The 17408-nt window shown below is 41.6% G+C and overlaps 1 long non-coding RNA gene across 1 annotated transcript; it reads left to right on the forward strand.

Moving 5' to 3' along the window:
* The first annotated feature begins 1314 nt into the window (after positions 1 to 1314).
* LOC115585746 (uncharacterized) lies at positions 1315 to 5729 on the forward strand. The gene is made up of 3 exons (XR_003984761.1): positions 1315 to 1341; positions 5237 to 5414; positions 5492 to 5729. It is a non-coding gene; the product is annotated as an uncharacterized LOC115585746 (long non-coding RNA).
* The last annotated feature ends 11679 nt before the right edge of the window (positions 5730 to 17408 follow it).

Below are 17408 nucleotides of genomic sequence, written 5' to 3' on the forward strand. Positions count from 1 at the left end.
TCCTGAACATTTTCAGAGATAGAGCCATCGCAAAAATGCCACATGGTGGCGATGGCAGCCATTTTAATTTCCACCATAACTGTCAGGCTTGGCAGAAACTGAGGACTCAGATGCAGGAAGGCAGTTGTACAGACAGGCTTTATTTTTTAATACAGTTCCTCTGTAGACAGAGTCATAACAGGACAGGCTGTGAACACTATAGGTCCAACGGACCACACTAAAAAAAAACACAACAAGAACAAAAGATGCTCCCGTAGGAGAAAAAGGGGATAACTACACTGATCTTAAGAAACTAGAAGTTTATAAAAATTACTCAAACTAAAAGTCGCTCCCGAAGGAGGAAGGCACACAGGCTATGAAAATTGTCTACTCTAAATAAGGCTGAGAAATTTTAAAGAACGGAAAACACTCCAACAGGAGGAAAAGCAAACGCTATGAAACTTAACAATGAAACAAAATTCTGACCAAAAGATATCAAACTCAAAATCACTCTACCACAGAGGAAAACTATATGCAAAAAACAAAACTTGACAATACTTAACTTTCTCGAAATACAAGGCTATGATCAAGGCTGTGAGATAGGCTGGACGTACTCGACGAAACGAACGAAATACTCTGGCAACGAAGACAGGGGAAGACAAAGACTATATACACATGAGGGGAGGGAGCACAGGGGGAAACAATCAGGGATCAGGGAAGACGCCAGACCGTTGACACAAGAGGAAGGGCAAGTGACCTGAAACGAGAGGAGAGTTACTTTTCAAAATAAACATGAAATTCACAAGACAAAAAAAACCAAGACAGGACACCCTCACCGTGGTGTGACAATAACTTAATTTTGTATTTTGCATCATGTTCTGAACCAAACATGACAGTGTGAGAATGACCACAATAACAGCTGGATGGTACAGCAAAGAATGATCCACAGGCAGGTTTTAGATGGGTCACAGAGGTGGTTCTTTATTCATCCATCTCAGCAAACAGCATAGACACATCAGTACCACAACACCCAGGTTGTCAAAATGGCACCTATTTATAGGGTGTCACAGCTAATGACCCTGGAAGATTCCATCCACCGGGATCCACTGTGTACCAACATGTTTAACCCACCATTTTTATTCCTGTATTTACACCACATAATCGGTAACCTATATACACACCCTCATTTACATCCACTAACAAAGAAAATATACATATCCACTTCATATTACATTCACTAAAATACAATACACACATCCTCCACCCCCACACCAATTTACACTTGGTTGCCCCCATAACTATAAAAGCGGTGTCCGTTGCCTAGGGATGCCTTTTGCCTGCACACCCTGAAGACAAACACTGGTGAGTACACAATGCACTTGACTAATTCAATGCATACACTTATTGAGCAACACAATACACATTCTTAGCTTAGCTCCTTGTTTAAGCAATTAACACATTTAATATGCATATTTAATCCTATGTCCCTCTGCTCTATGTAACCAATTTAGTGATGATAAAGTGAATTACAGTGTAATAACAAGTTGGACTAGTAATACGACAACGGCTAGAATCAATAAAACCCAAATTCGTTTGGAGCCATATGGATGAGCAGCAATAATGAGTCAGGCACAGGTATAACTGTTGAGTAGCAACTCTTATATTGTTACAGCGAATTAAAGAAAAATAGACATTTCATACAAAAATAGACATGAATGACCCAAACAGCCAAAAACAAAACAAATGCGTTCACTAGTGTTGCACGGTAAACCGATACTAGAAAGGTACCGCGGTACCCAGCCGTTAAAAACAATACTTTTTTCACGTTTTATTAGTATCGGTACTTTATGAACTTTGTGCGACAGCGGGGCGGCGTGTCTGCATGTGCAGCTTCTCTCTGCTTCCTCACTGCCTGCAGCCAGAGTGGGCGTAACATGAACTTTACCATCACATGCGCTGGTGTTCACAAGTATGCTGATCAACAACACCACTTATAAAATATCTTTTTTAAGTCTGCTAGTAGTAGTACTAGTAATATAACCATAGCATGTACATTTTTGTCAATAATTTATAATATATATTGTAATTTATCTTATTAGAAAATGGTCTGATTAGAGCACAGACCTCCACCAGGTCTGGGTCATTTGTGTTGTACTTGAGTGCACTAATGTAGTTTGCAGGCTGATAATCCAGGGTTTGAACTTTATCAACATGAAATGCAAATTGCAAATTTCGCCTTTGTGGGACGAATATAGTATTATCTTATTTTATGAATTGCCAGACTTACAGTTAATGTCATTTATGTTCATTATATATTTTATGCTGAATTAAATTGTAGTTAATGTGCTGTTAATTTTTTTCTACTACAAGCACTGAGCTTTTAATGGAAAATCAGGTTTTTTAATAATCTCTTAGAGCAAATAAGACAAATTACCAAAACAAGAAGACACTTGTCTTATTGGATACAGAAGCTATGAAGCTCAGCAGCTTTTACAAAATATATATTTTTATTTTGACTTTTGAAGTGTTTTAAATAATAAAAAAAAATACATCATTTTATGTTCCACATTCTGTCATCTGATATTTTATTCCATTACTTTTGATGATGTTCTAGTTTTCCACCGTGGTATCGTTTCAGTATCGGTATCGAGATATTTTAGGCAGGTATCATACCAAAGTCATAATTTTGGTATTGTGACAACAGTAGTGTGCACACAAAAGGAAATTGAGATTGTCCGTTGGGGCCCTTATGAAATGAAAGTTGTTGCAGGTGCACCCGTTTTTAAAGGTTCATGGACGTGTGGTGCGAAGGTATGTGCATGCGAGTGTGTACGTGTGCATCTCCTCGTCTGTGTCTTCAAGGTTCTCATCCTCTCAAAAAACCTGACCTATAAACAAGTTCATATCAATTACACTCAGTTCTCAGATGCATCATTAAAGGTTTAAATATCAACAATGCAAAACATTGCATCAAACCTCATGAATCTTCAATCTTATCAAAATCTAAATTCTTCAGTTTTGTTGTACAACATTCAAGTAACACTTATGGTAAGCAACCATCAACATCCAAAATACATATCATAACCATATCAAAATCAGAATAACGTGCAAATGAAATAACAGCATATAAATTGAGTTGGTTCAGAGGTATCAAATAAGTGTGCTTACTAACTCCTACACTATAGGCCTACTAGTACGAGAGAACCTGCACCAAAAATTACCCTCCAATTCACTTTACACTCACAGTTGAAATGAAATAACGTCATTCAACGTCATTCATAATTTCATATGAGCATATTATTCATTCATAATTTCATAATTTCATATGAGCATATTAATGCAGCATATAAATATGCTGCATTAATATGCTCATATGAAATTATATTAAGTTTTCAAAATTACTTTTATAAATTTGACAGACTTCTCCTTTATTATACATCTCTCTATAAAAGCAAGGAATCTCTGTCTGTCTGTCTTTGTGTCTGTGTCTGTGTGTGTATGTGTCTGTGAGTCAAATATCTCTGCAGGTCAGGATCAGACTGACCTGAGACTTTCAACATGGCTGCTGCGTGGTTCAGTGGTGTGCAACTAAGCATTTGCTCGGACTGAAATGATACCGTGAATAAATTATTTCATAAATGCTTTACAAATTCCGCAAGCATTGTCCATCGGAGCCACCACAGTCACGTGCGCACCAGAGCCAATCACTGCAGAGCTCAAGCCCACGACATACCTGAAGAAACAAGCGGATTTATACCTGCAGCGGCGCAAGCTGGACCGGGATTTTGCCGGCGGTTCGGTCCTGTTCTGTTCTGTTCTGTGCATCTAAACTGACTGTTGTGGATTAATGAGATTAAACGAGTCCGGACCGAGTCTGTTCGGGTCTGAGGAGATCCGGAGACGCGCGGACAACAAAGTGGAATCGGAATGTGTGGATGTTCGTGTGTAGCTAGCGGCTAGCTAGCAGCTAGCTGATAGCCGCTAGCTACACGGCCCACCTCCCGAGGCGACAGACCGGACGCATCGGCACGTCCAAAACTGGACTTAGGGTAATTAATGTACGCCACGCTTTTTCGCGAACATCACGAACATCACCATCACGTTTGCTTTGTGTCAGGCAAAAACAGGCTTTTGTCACGAAAGTGTCCAAGCAGCAAGTTTGGTTGTTGAGGAACAGGAAGTTGTGGGAGGGACATAGGCGGATGATTGATAGGCAACGAAGGTCGTAGTATAGACAGCGATATTGAGAGTTGAGAGATTTGTGTCATTTATTTATTTATTTATTTAATATACTATTATAATCCCAAATTGGTAAAAAACATTACACACAGGTGCGCACACACAAACACACACATGCAGTGTAGAGGAGATGAGCGAAGGGGCAGCCACACATGCTACGGTGCCAAACGAGCAGTGTTAGGTCCCCAAGCCAAGTCCCTAAGGACTGAGCTATTGCCGCCCTCACAGAACAGAACGGGACCGAACCGCCGGCGTGTTTGGAGTGTATAGTTAGTGTGTTACGTAGTGTTTGGTTTAGTGTATTTAGTGTGTAGTGGAGTCGATTTTTGTTTGATGAGTCAGAACAATGAGAAGATGCTGAATGTGGAGCAGGCAGTGCAGCTCTTCATTCAGCTGGAAGGAGCTCAGGCAGACCTGAGCATTGCCTGCATTTAAATGTAAATAGTTACATATAACTTCGTAAATGCACAAATTTAGCAAACAACAATTTATATTTGCATTATAAGTAAAAAAAAAAAATGGTTTGTTAAACATATTTGTGGTTTTCACAGTAAAAAAATCTAACTTTTTCTACTCGGATTTTATGTTTGTTTTTTTTGTTGTGATTTTAGGTTCATTGTGTTAATACAGTATGTCAAAATAAAAAAATAACTGTACAGTCACACATGTGAGGTTGTGCTGAAAATAATGACACCAAGTGAATAGTTTTTAAGGTGAAATATAATGGCAAAATCAAAAATAGTCAAAAACGGCCAATTATACCCTGGAATATCGGATTTCACAACAAACCTAAATATCCCTGATGTCCCACCTTCAAACACAGCCTCATTTGGCCATCCATGAAAATGCTACTTAACCTCCCACTTTTTTTATAGGAATACACTTTTCTTACGGGCACTGCACTAGTAAGCATAAAATGATGAACACATTATATAGTATACACATGTATAAAACACAACACCATTATTCACATCAGTTCACTTTCATAGACCTTAATACCGCTATCACCTTCTTTTAGCACACAGAGAAACAACAGAAAAATAGCACCAGAGCAGCTACAGAGACACATTTCTCACCATTGCTCTGTCTTTCACCACTGAGCACGTTGATGTCGGAGCTTGCAGCGGCTCACTGCATGGAAGGCAAGTAGCTTTAGCCTGCGTGACACAGAGCTAGCATTAGCACGGACGATGACGGTTAGTGTCAGCTAGCATTTCTTATCCAGTAAATGATTCGTCTTACCGACTGGGGGGTTTTCTTTCCGTCCTTGTAGGAGGTAGCTGCTCTCACTCTCGCGGCTGAGACCAGAAGGGACCGGAAGAACAAGGTGTCTGCACTTCACCTCTGAGCTGACAGGCTGAACGTGACCTGCGTAGACCCTGATTGGCTGTTGAAACTCAGTACCTCCCACGTGGGGTTAAGTGAACTGTGTTATGCATTCAAATGCAATAGGACATTCAAACTTAACTGATGTAAACAAATGAAAATAAAGAAAATACATACTCTCTCTCATCTAATTATGTGGTTTTCCCACCTGGGTTACACCCTCCCCTCCTGAACTCATGCACGTCCCTGTGCATGGTAGACAGTTAAATATAATTACTCGAGGGAACAAGGTAGGGGTTGAACAGATTCCTCACCATCACTTATAGTCCGGTGGCATAGTGAAAATACTGTTACAGAGGTGATAAAAGCACCAAATTTTGCATGGTGTTTCCTTAGGGTCTATAGTGTAATTTTGGCCTTGGAGCCCTCAGAAAAAAAACTTCATTATAGCAGTATATCATTATCAATGAAATATGCTTAAAACACAGTGATTTTCAAGTTCCTGCACAATATAAAGTGTTCAAATGAATCCCAGAGTTAACATTTTATAGTTTTATTTATGTGTATGAACTTTTACATAACTAAAGCTTCAATACATGACAAGTATATAAGTATAAAATATAATCTTTATTGGCCCTGTAATTGATAATTATGAGTCGTTACAGGTGCATTTGCAAAGAGGTGAGCAGTCTATAGTCTATTTTTCCAGCCCATAGAGCCCCATTGTAAACCCGGAAAGTTTTATGTTAGAAATGTACAGTATCGGTCCCAAGTATTAAGAAACTGCCGGATGCTAATTTGCATATGTTGGGCCATTTGCATAATTAGCATTATTAGCAGTAATTAGCATTGATCGCCTATATGGGCAATATTTCAGCAACTGCTTGGCCGATTTGGACAATATTGGAGTGGTTTTGGGGGTTATTAAGGATGCTGAATCCATTTCTGACATTTTCAAAATTCAAAATGACAGTTTAAACCAAAAGTGGCCATATTTCAACTTCCGGTGGGCCGATTTTTATTAATTTTGAGTTTATTTAGAGGTTATTTATATGCTTAATACATTGGACCTGCATTTCAGAATCAATAGAGCACAATGTCATTGGTGTGAATTGGTGGGCAGAATACTGGCTGGATGGAAAGATGGACAAAACAGAGCTTTGAATATTTGGATCATATCATCTCAGTGCAAGTAAGTTGATCAAATAGAAGCAGATAACAGTTATTACAGTGTGTATGTAGTGCATATTTATTTATTTTTTATATATATATATATATATATATATATATATATATATATATATATATATATATATATATATATAGCCTAATATCTCTATAGCCTACTTCTAAACTGTCTCTAAAATACGGTGGGAGTTCTTTTGAGTAAAATCCAGAGACTTAATCCAGAGTAATTAATACATCAACAGTTAATGTTACCACAGCTACCAAAAGAAGTTAGACTACGTTGCTTCATCACCCCAAACAAAGGGAAGGGAGTGAAAGGCATGAAGGGCATCTCCACCAACTGTGAACAGGTCACAGTGTGGATCCAATCTTTCGGCATCGGCTCCCACCTCTCCAAGTCATTGGATGAGATGTATGACGATGCTGAAGCTTTGGAAAAGACAATGAAGCCCAACAGACACACAGAAGAGGGTAAAGGACGGCGGGAGTTGGACGCAGAGGACCAAGTTAAAATCCTGAGAGTGCTATGGGAAAACTCTCACCCACTCACCACAGAGACTACTACCCTCTACCATATCATGTTAATGTGCAAGATGCATTGAAGATCAGGCAAGACATGAGCACATTGTTCTCTTCATTGCTTACTGGGGGATTTCATGCACCCATCTCAAATAAGGTGGTGACAATGAAATTCAAGACAAAAGGAGTGAAAGTCAATGGGAAGATCATATGTGACCTTGAGGCGTTTTTTTGCTTCGGCTGCTGGTGGTGGGGAGCAAGAGAAGAATGGAGCTCTCTACCCTCTTTAACTACAAGCTCGACCCGGTCCCTGCATCCATCATCAATGAGTCTGGATGCCTCAGAAAGGGTAACAAGTCTGTGATTGTTCAGTGTCTTGAAATCCTTGTTACCAATCCCCACCCACCAGACGTTGTACTCGTTGATGCATCACAGCTCATCTATCGCGTGGTGTGGCCATTGTAAGGCACTGTGGCTGACTTTGCAGCCAGAATGGGGCGCCGGCTTGATCACTACATCACCCAAACATTTGTTATCTTAGACCGGTATGAGCAAGTCTCTGCCAAAGACCACGAGAGGCAGAGAAGAGCTGGGGAGAGCTCAATAGAGTACAACTCTCACTGAAAACCCCCCTACCTAGCTGCGATAAAGTGATGAAGGACAAGACAAACGAGTGGAGGCTAGGCGAGCTCCTTTGCACACACAACATAGGAGATCACATCAAGATGGTCAGCAGAGCAGACAGTATTGTCACTCATGACGAAGCTCATGTCACCCTCATCTCATACATGTTGGAAGCAGCCAGGCGTGGTGCTAAAACTGTCCACATTCTCAGTGACGACACTGATGTGTTTGTGCTCGTGGTCTGTTGGTGCTAGAGGGTGGGTATCACATGTCACCTGCAGATGGAGAGGTGGCTATGCATGCTGTCTTCGGGTGTGTCACCACCTCCTATCCCGTTGGCAAAGGGCAGGTGTCCGCGCTTAAGGCCACGAGAGTAGTACCTGGTGACCTGCTTCACTTCATTGGAGAGGAGGGAGCTACTGATTTGCAAGTGAGATTTGGCAGTGAGGTTTTTTTTTTCCTGGCTCTGTACAGCCGCAGGAAGTCTGCATCTCTGAATGTCGCCAGAAATGACTTATACCGAAAGTGCAAAACCCCCCCAGCACTTTAGACACTGCCTCCTACAGAGCGCAACGTGCACCGCCATGGACGGTGTGCCTATCTACAGATGCTGCTTTGGAAAGCAGCAGACCACCCTGATCCACCAGTTGTGGACATCACCAAGTTTGGATGGAACAAGAGGGAAGGTGAGAAGGAAGGAGAGGAAGTCATCATGCCTGTCCTGAATGCAAGCCCTGTTGCTCCTCCTGCCCTGTTGGACATTATCAGCTGTAGCTGGGTTAAAGCCATGTACAACAATAAAGTGCAACAGCTGCAGGCCTTGCCTGTACCAGCTACTGCTTCTGCAATGGCTATGACAGTACATGTTGCAACCCGCTCACACACTCACAGCAACAAGAGCAAGACGACAAAAATGTAGTCGAAGAAGACGATGAAGACAGAGCAGATGATAATGTTGATGATGAATATATGGTTATATAGTGCAGAGCAGCAGAAGTACAAGGTGCTATTGCTTGATGAAAGTTTTCTAGCTTTCTGCTCTGATAATTTTGGGTATACGTCTGTTTTAAAATCTGTTCCAGGACTCTTGTGTTCTACCTGTAAATTGTATTATAGTCCTTTCTCTATTACAGATTATAGAATGTTCTTCCATAAAACATTCCCATAATGTTACAAAATAGCAAAGGAAGAACATTCTTAAGGCATTTAGAAAATGTTTTTGGCATGTTTTTAGGGCCCTTGATTACAGAACAGTTTTTATAAAACTTTCCTACAATGTTATATGATAACAAAGGAAGAACATTGTCATGGCAACATGCGGAAAATGTTGTCAGAATATTAATATTATTAAGGCATACAATCCCAAAACCTTTTTCTAAAACGTTCCTGTAACGTGATATGTAAACAAAGGAAGGATGTTTTAGCTGTAACATTCTCGGGACGTTTTAGGGATACGGGGGAGGTAACATATTATAGAATGTCCTTCTATAAAACATTACGAGAATGTTACACAAAAACAAAGGAAGAACATTCCGAAAGCAACAGTTTGAAAATGTTTTCAGGTTGTTATTAGGGCAGATTATATCATGTTTGTTATAAAACATTTCAACAATGTTATATGATAACAAAGGAAAAACATTCTTTAAACAACACTTGAAAAATGTTTTCGGGATGTTCTGAAGGCCTCAGTTCACAAAACATTCTTCATAGAACATTCCTGTAATGTGATATATTAACAAAGGTGGAACACTTTGTCTGCAACATTCTGAAAACGTTTTGGTGATGTTGTTGAGTTAACATATATTGAATGTTCTTTTTTAAAACATTCCCCCAATGTTATATGATAACAAAGGAAGCACATTCTGTAAGCAACACTTGGAAAATGTTTTCAGGGTGTTATGAAGGCCTCAGTTCACAAAACATTTTTTCTACAACATTCCTGTAATGTGATATGTTAACAAAGGTAGAACATTTTGTCTGCAACATTCTGGGAATGTTTTGGTGATGTTGTTCAGTTAACAGATTATAGAATGTTCTTCTTTAAAACATTCCCACAATGTTAGATGATACAAGGAAAAATATTCTCAAAGCAACACTCTGTTTTCAGAGTTCGGCATGTCTTTAAGGCATCCAATTACAGAAAGTTTTTTAATAAAACATTCCCACAATGTTACACGATATCAACGGAAGAACATTGTCAAAGCAACATGCGGAAAATGTTTTCAGGATGTTATTAAAGCCTCAGATTTCAGCACGTTTTTTAATAAAACGTTCCCACGATGTTATGTGAAAACAAAGGAAAAACATTCTCAAAGCTACACACGGAAAATGCTTTGATACCTCAAATCACAGAAAAGAACATTCTAAAATGTTCCTGAAATGTGATATGTTAACAAAGGAAGGATGTTTTAGTTGTAAAATTCTTGGGATTTTTGGGGGATGTTGTTAAGGCCTCAGATTACAGAACTTTTTTTTAATAAAATGTTTCTGTATTGTGATATGTTCACAAAGGAATAACATCCTCACTGCAACATCCTGAGGATGTTTGGGGGACATTGTTTTATAAATAATTACCACAACATTACATGTTCACAAAGGAATAACATTATCACGTTCAGGATGTTATTCAGGCTTCAGATTACAGAATGTTTTTTTTTATTATAAAACGTTTCTATAATGTGATATGTTAACAAAGAAAGAACATTCTCAAAGCAACATTTGGAAAATGTTTTGGGGATGTTTTTAAGGCCTCAGATAACAGAACTTTTTTTTTTAAATGTCATAAACCCATGCCAGCTCCAGGGAAGCAGGCTAAGTTACCTCAGAAAAACAATGCAAGCCAAGACATGACCAAACACATCACAATGAAGTCGCTAATCAATCCAGACTCCCAGCCGTCCAGGGCTTATAAAGTCGCTGTCTGCAGTTGCCCTAATGGCCGTCAGTGTCATTCTGATTCTTACACATATGCCTAGTAGGCTTACCTTATCACAAGCATCACAATAAATGATTCAATGATATTCAGGTAAAATCAAACAAATCATTTTATAGCCCAATATTACAAATAACAAAATTACCTCTAGGGTTTTTTTAATATGTATTCTACAGCACAGGCTACATGGGACGGATTTCCTACAGGGTGAGCAATGGAGGAAACCTCAGGAAGATCAACAGAATCGGATCCCTTTCCTGGGATTGAAAGACATGTAATATGCATGTAAAATGCTAGTATGGACAATCTGGGTGACAAAGTTAGAGATAAATTCAGGAGGATGACAATGTCAGATCAACACAAGTGTTTTACAGAACGTTTTACATTATTGTTGTTGCCAAAAAGTTAAGTTTAAAGTTTAGGTTTAAAGTGCACATGTCTGGGGGATTTGTCAGTTTTTGTTGATTTTTTTGTCTTTTTGGTTCTAGCAGAATGTCTATTGGGAAAAGTGCAATTGAAAAAACGTAACCCTAACCCTTGTTTTAACTAAAAGAATATAAATGAATAACTCTGTTGAAAGACTTTTGAATATTGATGTTATCAAACTTTTACATGTGTTAATAGTCCAATCAAAATAGTTAAGGAAATTATCAGTGATCCTAGTAAGGACATTTTTGTCTTAAGATGAAGTAGGAATGTTGTCATAATGTTTTAATGTTTAAATATTTTAATGACAAGTTACTGCAAAACATTTATAGATTTTTTTCAACTCTAAAATAGCATCTTTCCAGGAACATTAACAAACTTTCATCTAAAAATATTTTAAGAACATTTGGGCATGATGTTCTAACAGGGCTTTTAGTAAACATTTTAAGGTTATCACTAAACATATTTGTAATGTTTTTAGAGAACGTTATCCTTGAACATTCTGGGAACTTAGAACGAGATATTTGGGGCGGCTGTAGCTCAGCCAGCAAGTAGAGCAGGTCGTCTGGTTGCTGGTTCGAATCCCTGCTCCCCCGGGCTGGGTTGAGTTGCGTGTCGAAGTGTCCTTGAGCAAGATACTGAACCCCAAACTGCTCTTGATGTGCAGTTGGCACCTTGCATGGCAGCTTCCGCAATCAGTGTATGAATGTGTGTGTGAATGAGTGAATTTTCAAGAACATTAGGGCATAACATTCAAACAATGTCGTCAGTGAACATTTTAAGGAGGTTATCACAAAACATTTTTGGAATGTTTTTAGAGAACGTTATCCTCGAACATTCTGGGAACTTAACGAAAACTTCCCGCTGAGAACGTTTTCAAGAACATAAGGGCCTAACGTTCAAGTAATGTTGTCACAGAACATTTTAAGGAGGTTATCACAAAACATTTTTGGGATGTTTTTAGAGAACGTTATCCTCAAACATTCTGGGAACTTAACGAAAACTTCCCGCTGAAAACATTACGAGAACATTCTCGGTAACATTCTCAGAACATTTTTGGAACAATAAATTGCTAGCTGGGAAGAAGGCAGTTGACTTCTTCACCTCCCACAGTGACTTCAGCTGTACTCCTGATGCCAACCAACCATTTTGGGAGATGGAAGGGTTGATTCTGCTTTGAATGCTGTAGGCCGGAACATGTTTGAGCTTTGTCGCTCTCTGCAGGCGTACTGATTTTGTTAATGTCTTTCTTTTTAGTCTGACTTTGCACAACTGCATCGGCGTCATCTGGTTTTGATCTTCTGCTCTGCGGCTTCGCTGCAGATCCATTGCTGCCAGCCCCTTTTGTCTTTTTCTGTGACTTGAATGTGGTTAGTTGGCTTTGCAGACTTGCCACCTGCTTTCTCAGATCCTCCATAGCACTGATACTACTCTCATGTTTCTCCTCTGGTTCACAAACATATGCATCATGGGACTGCAACTGAGCTCTTTGCTTTGTGGTGCCAATGTGTTTTTTCATACGACTGTTTTTTGCTTGCTGTCAATCTTTTTCAGAGCGAATCATTAGCAAGAGGTCTGAGAATTGGGGCGGGCTTCTCTTTTTTTGTTCGAGTTGCAGGACACTGAGCAGGGTGTATCCCAACATCCCCTGCAGAACTGCTTAAGGAGATGTTTGTCTACCTCTTCACATGTAAATCCCTCCCTTTTCATGGCTTGGTTTAATGCTAGCTGGAGCCGATGAAGGTAGGTGGATAGTTTCTCGCCTGGGTCCTGGAGGGTGTTCAGGAATTGAGCAAAAAGTTCTTCCCTATCTTCCACAGTACCAAAGGCCGAGTCTAGGAGATGTAGGTAGGCTGCAGGTGGTGACTCTGGGGTAAGTCCTTAACTACATCAGCTGCTGGTGGGAGCAAGCTCTCAAGGATCTTTCTGGATATTTGCAGGGGGAACATGCTGGGATCATTTTGGAGCAGCTCAATATGTGTGTGCCATGTGTCATCATTGGTTTCATTGTTAGGTCTGGGAGTCTTTCCGGAGAAGGAACGGAGTCTCATCTGGGATTGCATGTGTGGGACAACATCTTGCCTCCGTACGATATGCTCGATCACGACCTTCTGAATGTCAGGTGGGTTCACGTCACTTACTGAAAGGGACGGTGCTCTCTTTCCATTAGTGAGGAGGACAGGGTCAGTGGTACCATTGTGGCTGGGTGTGACATCTGAGGATGAGATTCAGGCTGTTGCTCTTTAGACTTTAGACTTGAGGCGATGCGCCTGAGAGGCCGCAGCAACATCGCCACCCAGTCAAGATGGGCATTAATACCTTGCCGCATCCCGGACAGTGCGGTCCGGTCTGACAATGCTGCCATGGCGTGTAGTGGGTCTGGATCCTCTGCACCTTGGTGTTTGCACTGCTCCCTCCTCAGCTGGCCCTTGCGCACTGCTCGGCCCGTGCTCACTGTTCCCGAGGCCAGGTGCGATGTCCTGGGGATGCCAGCCGTAGAAACAATTGTGGCAATTTCCTCCCACGCCCGTTTAACCAAAGATAATTTGGATGGATTTCTCCCATCCCCATACAATGCCACTTCTCGGTCTTTTACGGCCCTGACAAGAATGTCGGTCTCCTCGGCTGTGAACCGCTCCTGGCGTGCGTCTCGCAAATTCACCAATATAATAGCAATCCGCAATGTAACAAGCGTGACTGCTTTTAAAGGGAATGTGAGATGAAGCTCTGATTGGTTTATTGCATGTTACGCCCAAACCACACCTATGAGTAATGTAGCTACTTCAGACCAACCCATTTTAGATTTGCGTCGGGCGCAAGAGTCATTTATCCCGCCTGCATAATAGCAACAGCGCCTGAGATCCACCCACAAAGCTACTTGCGTTTCAGATCGTTAAGATAGAGCCCATTATCTCTTTCAACACCTCACCATAGTCTTTGCCACTCAGCTTGGCTAGTTCCTTGAGCTCAGCTAAATATGTCTTAGTGACATTACTTCCAACCTTGGTAGCGTACGCGCTACTGAATGTCTTAACTTCATAGACAATGGTGGAGTCACCTTTTGCTGTGCATGTGTACGGTAAGTGAGGTTCTAAACCTTCTAAGGCTGAACCACTGGAATATTCAACGATCAGGTTTTGGTAGAACTTGGACAGTGAATCATCAACAGAAAGGATTCACTCAATTTTACCATACTCTTTTAGAAAGTCAATCACCTGTTCATCTTTATTCTTTATTCTTTGTTCATAGTTATTCCACAGACAATGGCCGCGTTTCCCAGATTCGATCGTTCTTAAGGACTTAAGAAGGCTCGTAAGAAGGGTTCAGCTAAGAAGGAGCACTAAGATACGGGTGTTTCCCAGACACGTTCTTAACTGCCTTCTTAGGAGAACCTTAAGATCAAGCCAAAGAAGCTTCTTAAGAAGCTCTTAGTGGGAGCTGTCCACCGCGGTGGTGCTGAAACTGAATTAATCGACACCAGGCAAATCGATCACCCACCTCTTTATCAGCGCATAAGTCACACACAGCGCCCTGTGGTCCCCCCATACAGGTGCAATTACGCTACGCATGTATCGGGGGGGGATGGGGGTGGGGGGGTGTGTGCCAACAGGTGTATCCAAGTAGTAATCAAGTCCATTAGCGCATATATACCCCCGTGGATATAGGCACACACGTGAGAATGGAAGAAACTGGCAGCAAAAGAAACAAGCAGGCACCGTCGTTTACTGCGAAGGAGATGGGCGTCGTAGTGGACAAGGTCTGGCAGCACCGTCATGTTTTATTCGGGGGAACAAGGGGCAAAAAGAACATCACGGTGAAGAACCATGTTTGGCAGGCCATAGCCGAAAAGATGTCCCCCTCCAGCCCATGTGGCCTGCGTGACTGGGGTGCTGTGAGGAAGAAGTGGAAGGAGTTCCAGAGCCAAACAAAAAAGAAGAGTGCGAAGGTGAGGAGAGAATCCACGGGCACGGGTGGTGGAGCACCGGGTTGGACGACCCTCACTCCCAACGAGGAGAAAGTCCTCTCCATCATCGAGAAGACGGCCTCTGAAGGCATTAGTGGGGGCATCGATGTTCAGGGGGACGAGGGGCTCTCAGAAAGTGAGGATGAAGAGGAGCCATCCGGGAGTGGAGCAGAGACGTGCACGCCCCCAGGAGAGGACGACCCCCCACAACCGTGCCCTGTCCCCGCGCGCCAACCAGCAGGGCCCGGTGTCCACATGCGGGGAGGCTTAACAGGGCGGCCCGCAATAACGACCTGCACCTGCAGCGAGACGCTGGTGCGCCTGGAGAGGGAGAAGCTGGTGGTGCTGCAGGGGATAGAGAGCCAACTCAAACAAACTGCCCTGCAGGAAGAGATGGTCCGGATAAAGCAGGAGAGGTTGGAGCTGCACCGGAGACAGCTGACGCTTGCCGAGGCGCAGTTAAACCGTCCCTCCATCTCGGTTCCAATCATCCTTCCCCAGGATTCAGGTACGGGGCATTTCTATTTTTTTATCTGCATTACGCAATGTATCCTGTTCAATTTCACTAATCAATCTCCCTTCATTGCAGGTGATGCAGACACCCAGTAAAGACAGCGCTGAGCCACTCCCGCCCCATATGGTTTCAATAAACTACTTTGGTTTCCTTTTCAACCATGCATTGTGTGGATCATTTTGCATTGAAATGAGGGTGTCAAACCTAGCAACAAACAGTCCCAGGCAATTTGTAATTTATCTAAGCATAGGTTCATGACGTGTGCGTAATATGCGCCCTGACGCACGTGCTTCTCACTACTTTCAGCACAGCATGTTTTGCCGCTAATTTCCCACTTGTTACCTGGTCACCTCAGAAACGTGGACACTATACTCCCACATACTGTATGCAACAATACTTCCTTAACTCTCTGGAGTCTGGGGTATAATTGGCCGTTTTTGACTATTTTGATTTTACCATTATATTTCACCTTAAAAACAATTTACCTTGCCTTGTATGGTGTCATTATTTTCACCACAACCTCACATGTGTGACTGTATAGTTATTTTTTCATTTTGACATACAGTATTAACACAATGGACCTAAAATCACAAAAAAACATAAAATCCGAGTAGGAAAAAGTTAGTTTTTTTACTGTGAAAACCACAAACATGCTCAACGAACCATTTTTATTACTTATAATGCAAATATAAATTGTTGTTTGCTAAAGTTGTGCATACGTTTTTAAAATTTACAAAGTTATATGTAACTATTTCTATTTAAATGCAGGCAACGCCTCAGGCTCAGGTCTGCCTGAGCTCCTCCAGCTCAATGAAAAGCTGCACTGCCTGCTCCACATTCGGCACGCTCCTTGTTGTTTTGACTCATTAAACAAAAGAACGACTTCACTACACACTAAACACACTACATAACACACTAACTATGCACTCCAAACATGCTAAATGTCACAAATCTCCCAACTCTCAAAACTCGCGACCTCTGTCGCTGCCTCTGTGACTGGCACTGCTGCTTTCACTTTTCCGCCCCGCCCTCAGCAACCAAATCACATGGTTTGCCATGTAATTTTGTGATTGGCTGGTGTTCCACCAATAGGAAAGTGTTTTTTTGATTGCACTTCCTGCTTGCGGACACGTTCGTGAGGAAAGCCCGATCTCTTTACCGTCTCTTCCTGCACCAAACGCGCAGCAAATGTGACGGCAACGTTAGCGAAAAAGTGTGGCGTACATAATACATTGTAAATCTGGTTTTACTTGGCCTATCAACAAGATTTAAAAATTGGAATATAGTTTGAAGGTTGCTCTAACATAGAGTCAGAACAGAGACTCACAGAGGCTCCGTCTCGCTGCTACATCATCTTAAATTAGTCACGTGATTTTGACGCGCCGGTGCGTCAATCGACCTCAGAGGGTTAACATTCCAGTGCCAGACTTTCAGGTAAAGCACCCGGACACTGCAGCAATAAATTATAGTGTGCAGGACGTTACATGTATGCATCATCCGCTGGTTCTGTTTATTTATTTCAGCCTTCAGGCCTGCCAGTTGATATGGGTGGTGTGGTGGTTGTGGGTTGTGGGTTTATGGTTTAGTGATCAGTGCTTGGTGACTGGTGGTGAAGGGGTAGGGGCTGGGGTTGTTGGACCTCAGAAGAGGTTGATAAGTTCCTGTCTGGTCTGGGCACCGGCCTGATGGAGTACTGC

The sequence above is a fragment of the Sparus aurata genome, chromosome 7 (assembly GCF_900880675.1).
Source record: "Sparus aurata chromosome 7, fSpaAur1.1, whole genome shotgun sequence".
Taxonomy (NCBI): domain Eukaryota; kingdom Metazoa; phylum Chordata; class Actinopteri; order Spariformes; family Sparidae; genus Sparus; species Sparus aurata.